This window comes from Solanum tuberosum, unplaced genomic scaffold (assembly GCF_000226075.1).
Source record: "Solanum tuberosum cultivar DM 1-3 516 R44 unplaced genomic scaffold, SolTub_3.0 scf00606, whole genome shotgun sequence".
In the NCBI taxonomy this organism is placed as follows: domain Eukaryota; kingdom Viridiplantae; phylum Streptophyta; class Magnoliopsida; order Solanales; family Solanaceae; genus Solanum; species Solanum tuberosum.
In genome coordinates, this window is record NW_006239521.1 from 116,018 (window position 1) to 123,257 (window position 7,240).

The window sequence follows — 7,240 nt, forward strand, 5'->3', positions numbered from 1 at the left end:
TATTTCCTGTAGGAAAAAGTGTATCGTGCATATTAATTGTAGGGTCATTTTGACCACAATTTACTATATCACTAAACAACGTGGGAACCCTTCCTCATATGTGACGTCATGTTCTATTATTTCCTATAGGAAAAAGTGTGTTGTGCTTATTATTTTTCGTCATTATACATAAATATGTCTTTTTACTTTGGTTTTGTTGGTATCTATATAGAGGCGGAGTCAAAATTAGAAGTTTAGGATTTTTATATGTTAGGACAGTATAATAACTTCAAATATAATCGATAAGTTAACGAACGACAATATATAAGAAATGAGAATCTTTTTTATTTTAAGACGAGTGGATTTTTATTTATTTGTTTCCAATTGTTAATCTTATATTTTTAATTAATTTTTATTTTTATTTGTGAAATTTGCATAAATAGCATAAGAGAAAAATATTGCAAAGCATGCTTCATTTTATTTTATTTTTTTTTAAAAAAAAAAGAGAGAAACTTTTGATAATAGTGGGGTTCGAGAACCCACAACTCTAGTGTGGGAAAGCATTTTCATGACCTCTTCCTTACTACTGAGTCGTCAGTCAGTTTTGTTAGGGGATTCTCATACAAATACATGATCTATGGAGAATCTACTGGGTTCATCCGAACCTCCAAACCCCCACTTAGTTCCTCTCATGCATCTACGCCCTCCAACTTTGAATGTGCACGTAAGACGTCAAGTAGAACGCGTATTTAACTGTGTATATATGCTCAACTCTATTCATATATGCTCAACTTTATTCAAGTTTAAGTACCAATTTGTGCATATCTAAAATTGAAGAGCATATATTTATCCCTTTTGAGATATTGGGCGATAGTATCCTTTCACATTTATTTATCCATTTTTTTTTAGACATTTCAAATTATTATTTTCCCTAGCTACACCGCTATACACTATACCAAAAGAGGCTTTTAGTGGCATTTAGTTTTTCATTTAGCGGCAATATTTATTGCCACAAAAGCTTTTAGCGGCATTTAATCTATTGTCATTGCATTTTGTGTCGCTAAAGCCTAAAAACGGCATTAGGGTGCCGGTAAAGACCTATAATATTGCCGCTAAAAGTAAATACTTCTAGCGGCATTTATTTAGGGGCAATTACTATTGCCAGTAATGTCGCCTTAAAATTGTGATATCAAACATATTTTACACCTTTGTGTTATTGTCGGCAAAGATGCATTAGTCGACATATTTAACCACACTTACATAACATTAAAAATAAAAATCATAAGAGAAAAATATTCTTTTTTGGTAACCAATTTTTTTATTAATCATCCAAGAGAATATTACAAAACTATAGTCCAGTAGAGTTGGCTAGCTTGTGACTAGAAACTCAAAGAAAACATAACTAACAGATTACTAAGGAAACAAATTAAAAGATGCATTTTTGCACTAATCCTCTAACACCTGAACAGGCTCTCACGTTGTAGATATATACCACTTCTTTGACCAAGTATCTCCACCTTTTGGGTTGCTTTTCAAGAATAATTTGATCTCTCTCAAAAATTCAATAAGAACAGTTTGAAAATCCAACTTCATTGATTTTTGATCTTCCCTGAAATGTGTTGATTATCCATTGGATGAATAGCTCCCAATTCGTTGCCATGAGAAATCCAACTTCATCGATCACTGTGATTCATAACAAGCATATCACCACAAGAATCAGTGCAATTACTCCACCAACTATGTATAAGTATTAGATTTCAACATGTTAGCACAAATCAAACATTCAGGATCTAATTCGAGACAGTTTGAGGTAAAAGAGATCAAATAATAAAAATAGCAGATCAAGATTTTTTAGCCAAACCATTGAAAGTATGACAAAGGTAAAAATGATCACATACATTTGAAAAGATTCCAGATAAATTTCAAAGAAACTCCATATGACTACTTGAGAATAGAGCATCAAGGTTGTCACTCATAATAATCAAATACTCTATGCAAGAGGACTGCAAAGAAGAAAAGATCATTCCAAGTTATATATAACATACATCAGTACTAAAGTGAAGTAAATAGTGAGAATTAGACACTTACATATAGTTCCGCTTACAATACTATCTGTATTATTGAAAAATTCAATGTTAGTAGTTGAATGAAATGCCTGTTCTACAAATTCACTGTCAATTTTTTTTAACTTTTGGGGACTTAAAATCTTTGAGTTATAAGTTAAATAAACACAACACAATCAGGTTAATTAGAGAGCTTATGCAAATGAGCTATGAATAGAAATCACGATTTACAACTTACTAAAAGGAGTTGTCAAGTAAATGAAGAGGACAAAACATGAAGCTCATTCTGCTCATGAAATAAGTCGGCAGGAGCTAGAAAAAAATAACACAATGCATGCTAAGTGAACTTGACATAGTAAAACAGTCGACGAGCAAGTTTACAAGATTAGAAATACCTTAAAGGGAATGATGAGTTCACAAAAAGACTTTTCGGTCTTGAGCAACTGCATCCTAATAAGTCAATAATCTTATCAAATTTTTGTGCTCCACCTACAAACTGTTTACCTCGTTATTAAAATCTGTAGCTCTATGTTTGTTACTGAAGAACAACCTTTTGATGATGATCTCTCTCCCATCTGCCAAAACACCCTGCACAAATCATGTCTCAGACTCCATTTAATTGTTAACACTTCTAATACTGCATTGTTGTTATGGACAATAGACAAGTTCAAACATATGAATTTCACTATATTCAGCCATTACCTACCTTATAAACTGTATCAAGTCTACCATGTTTGAGCTTCTTGGCCTCATCAAATGACCCTGTGGCCTTATAAATTGTCTCTTAGATAATTTCCTTCAAAACATATTATCTCGTAAGTTCGTAAAAAGCAGAGTCCTAATGTGAATTAGGCAAAAATAAAAACAGAGGTAAATGGCAAAAATAAAAACAGAGGCAAAAGTAAAAACAAGTACTTAACAAGCTTAAAATGTGTATGATTCATGTCATGGCCATGGCCATAGTTACAGATTTCACCAACGAATATGTGAAAATATGGACTAAATATGCAAGAAATAGCATATAATTAACTGGTCGTAGAAAACTTTGACCTATGTAGTCAAGCCTAACTGGAAATATATTTCAAGAACAAAAGTATACTTACTTAAGATAAATCAAAACATCTACAATCAAGTAGTTGACTTCTTGCATAATTCAAAGAATGGTAAATAACTTCTAACAATATAATTGGTGAGAAATGAAAGAAGCACAAAAGATGAACAACAATAACTTAAATTAAACACATTTTCAACAGTTAGAGCACCCTAAAAAATAAAATTAACTTCTTAATAGAAAGATTACCAAATGACAACTACATTGCAAAAATTATAACATCTTAATAGAAAGAATTACCAAATGCAAAGCCAACTATATTGCAAGTACATAATCTAGGTGAGGCTTTGACCTTTTGCAGCAGTATGCACATTCTTTAGGCTTAGACCAAATGTTCATTGATCAATCAGCCATTCCTTAATCCTAAACTAAATGACATTCACTATATGAATCCACTACATCAAGCCAAAATAAAAAGGAAAGAACATACATCTACTTGGCATATCTACTTGAAAAAACGAAAGAAATATAGCATCGGTCAGCACACTCACCTCAAAAAAACACCTAACTGTTTCAGAAATACATTCTCCGTCTGCAATACAAAACAAATCCATTGAATTTTCTTTACAACAACTCATAATGTTACAAATACTCAAAATTGCACTTTTTAATTGATGGAAAAAAAGAATTCTTCACAGAAAACTAAATCAATGGGAAATAAATAACGCAAGTATCATTACACATCTCCATACACATGTGATTAACCAAATCGGTCGATGAAAAAGGCAAAAAAGAGAGTGCATGAACCTACATCAATTCAATAAGGGGAGAGGAAAGAGAAGAGAAATGGATTTGCAAAATCAAAAAGAGAATACTTAGTGAGAGAGGAGGAACAGAGACAAGGAGAGTACATAGATTACCTGGTAAGGACGAGAGAGAGATGAGTTTGCGCCATGGACGATGAGGAAGAGAGGTTTTCCCTAATCTGTGTGGGTGAATTCCGCGGTAGAGGGATTTTACAAGGAAATAAACTTTAGGTATATTAAGGGCCTGTTTGGAAGGATACCTGGTAATTGGATTTGGTGTAATTACAATGTCTTGTCTTGTTTGGAACTTGGAAAGACATGTAATTACTTGATCAACAGGTAATTGGTGTAATTGGCAGGAGGTAATTACACTCTACAATTCACAGGCAGACGCTGTGAATTGCTGGTAATTACATGGTGTAATTACCACCTGATTACTTTTTAATTTCTTTTTTTAATTTCTATTTTTATTTTTTTGTTTTAATTTTTTTTACTTCTATTATTTTAAGTTCTTTTTTATTTTTATTATTCTAAAATTTGTAAAATTTTATTTTATATTTTATATTATTATATTTCATTTTCTTCTTGTTCTCAACCTTACTTTACATGATTATATGTAATTTTCTCGTATTATCTATTTCTTTATGCCATGCTTATTTTCTCATTAGCATAATTTTATTAGTATTCTATTTTTTAAATTAAAATAGAATTTATTGTTAAGTAAGGTTATAGACTTACGTTTTCTTTATTAAGAAAAAATAAAAATAAATCATATTTATTGCTATGTTGAAATTTATTATAAGAGTATTATGTTAAATTTTTTGTTTTGAATTTATAACTTATGTTATATTTTCAGTTTCATTTGTTTTAGTAATATTGAATTTACATTGCACGTCATTTTTTAATTAGACTTGATAGATTATATTTTTGTCAAACATTTAATAATTTATGACATTTTATTTATATATTATTCTTTTTATCAAACATGCATTTTATGATATTCGTAGAAACTTCATACTTTTAGTTGTTACGATCAATTCAATTGAAATATATTAATTTGAAAAAATATAAATCAATTATTTTTTAATTTATTATAATTTTATAATTGCAATTGTGCATCCAAACAGAACATGTGTAATTACACTGTGACATCCAAACAGGTCAGTGTAATTACTAGACTGGTAATTACTATCCTAATAATTACACCAATTCCAATTACCAAGTGACTTTCCAAACAGACCCTAAGTGAATTATATAGCGGAATTAACTTTTAATTGCTAGTAATTAGATATTTTTTCCTGACAAATGCCTAAATGCCGGTAATAGTCGAATGTAAGGAGCATTTTAGCGGCAATTTGTTTATTGCCTCTAAACAAATGTCCCTAAAAGTTGACTTTGTGGTAGTGATACTGTTTCTCAATTTATTTGAAGCATATAATTGCTTCTTTTTTTCTCTATGTTTACATTACAAAAAATACATATAAAACGATAAAAACAGAAAAAGAAATAAACTCCAAAGCATTTGATTGCGTCTTTTTTCGACAATGCGGCTGGACTACTGCGTCCACCCATCCACACACGCTATGGTATTCAACTTTCTAAAAAAACAAAAACCAAATTGGGTTTGACTGGTATTTTAGTTTTCTTTTGTTAAAAATGTTTGATTTGTAAAAATCAAGAAACTGCTCATATAAAAAGGAATAATGATTCTCTAAAAATTATTTTTTAATAGGTGTGAAAAAAAAGAAGGGATAACTAATATGAGAGGTTCTTTGCCCTCTTATTAGTGATAATTAATTTGTTCCATATATATTTAAAGAGGGTGAAAATGACTTTAATTTTGCTTTAAAAATCAAACTCCACTTTCAATAGCTTAACTTTGAACAATAATTAAACTCTCCATTTATTTTATGTATAGTTCATTTTACCCTTGTTATATCACATATATGTAATATCTCTTTATATTATATATAATTTATTTTTTAACCTAGGTATTGATAACTTTTCTTTAAGTTAATTAACATTATAAGTAGAATAAAATTTTAAAAAATTTGTCACAAAATTTAATATTATTCTTGTGACCGTTCTTTCAATATAATATGCATTAAACGTATGTATATGCATGTATCCGTATATTTTTTTGTCCCTTCTTGATATGACATCCCTTAAAAAAATTAGTTAGAGATGTATTTTACAAAGTCATAATACATAAATATCTCCTTTAACTTGGCCTCATTTCACATTTATATTTTCCAACTTTGAATGTGCACAAATTGATCCATCTTTAAAGCTTGCTTTTCCTTCCAAGTCATGTTGGAATTAGTAAAACAAACAAGGGAAAAGAGTCTGATATACCCCTCAACTTTGTCATTTAGAACTGATATACTTCTCGTTATGAAAGTGGCTCATATATACCCCTACTTATATACAAATCGCTCACATGTACCCTTTTCCTCTAACGGAGATGAAAAAATTAAATTTTAGTTTAATTTTTTTATTATTTTAAAATATATATATATAATTCCGAGTATATTTAATCCTCCTCAAACATATTATTTTTTTACTTTTTTTTGTTTCAATGACTAATTTAGATTTACTATTTTGATGGTCAAATTTATTTTTGTTTTACTAATATTCTTGTAAAACTTATTATAGATGATCAAATTTTTTTCTTCAAATACAAAAATTAAATTACAATATAGACAAAAAAATAGTTTTAAATTATAATATAGCCACAAAAAATAGTTTTAAATTTTTTTATTTACACTAAGGAATGAAAGAAAAAAATAAAATAAGAATAAGAAACTCAAATAATGATAATCAAAGAAGTCAAAAAATAATTTATGTATGAAAAAGATTAAAATATACCTTGAACTTTGCTAGAAGAATCATATATACCCCTAAATGATTTTATTTTTTTTTAAAAGTAAAAAATATAAATTTACAACTAATTTTTCACTTCCGTTAAATGAAGGGTATATGTGAGCTCGTTTTGTAACGGTAGGAGTATATGTGAGCCGTTTGTATAACGGTAAGGGTATATATGAGTCACTTTCATAACGAGAGGCATATTAGCTCCAAATGGCAAAGTTGAAGGATATATCATGCCCTTTTTCCCAACAAACAAAAATGAAGTGATGCTGACTCAACTAGCTAGCTTTCATTTCCACCATCCATTTTCTTCTGTAGTTAAGATGGAGTTAAAAAGATGGAACTAGTTGGTTGAGTACTTGAATTTTAAATGTTCGATTCATCGCTTTATAATCCGCTCCCTTATTTCTTTTCTTTCCCTACTCATAATTTTTATTTTAAAAAAAAAAAAAAGTTGGGATTTGAAATTA

General features: G+C 29.3%; 1 long non-coding RNA gene across 2 annotated transcripts; it reads right to left on the bottom strand.

Moving 5' to 3' along the window:
* Positions 1-1,283: 1,283 nt before the first annotated feature.
* On the bottom strand, positions 1,284-4,125 carry LOC102600908 (uncharacterized). Of its 2 annotated transcripts, XR_001472245.1 has the most exons (7): positions 4,014-4,124; positions 3,645-3,685; positions 2,749-2,838; positions 2,438-2,630; positions 2,068-2,091; positions 1,878-1,982; positions 1,284-1,662 (listed from the first exon to the last, which is right to left on the bottom strand). It is a non-coding gene; the product is annotated as an uncharacterized lncRNA (long non-coding RNA). The 2 variants fall into 2 exon arrangements; XR_368839.2 differs by having other exon boundaries at positions 2,068-2,630; positions 4,014-4,125.
* Positions 4,126-7,240: the final 3,115 nt, after the last annotated feature.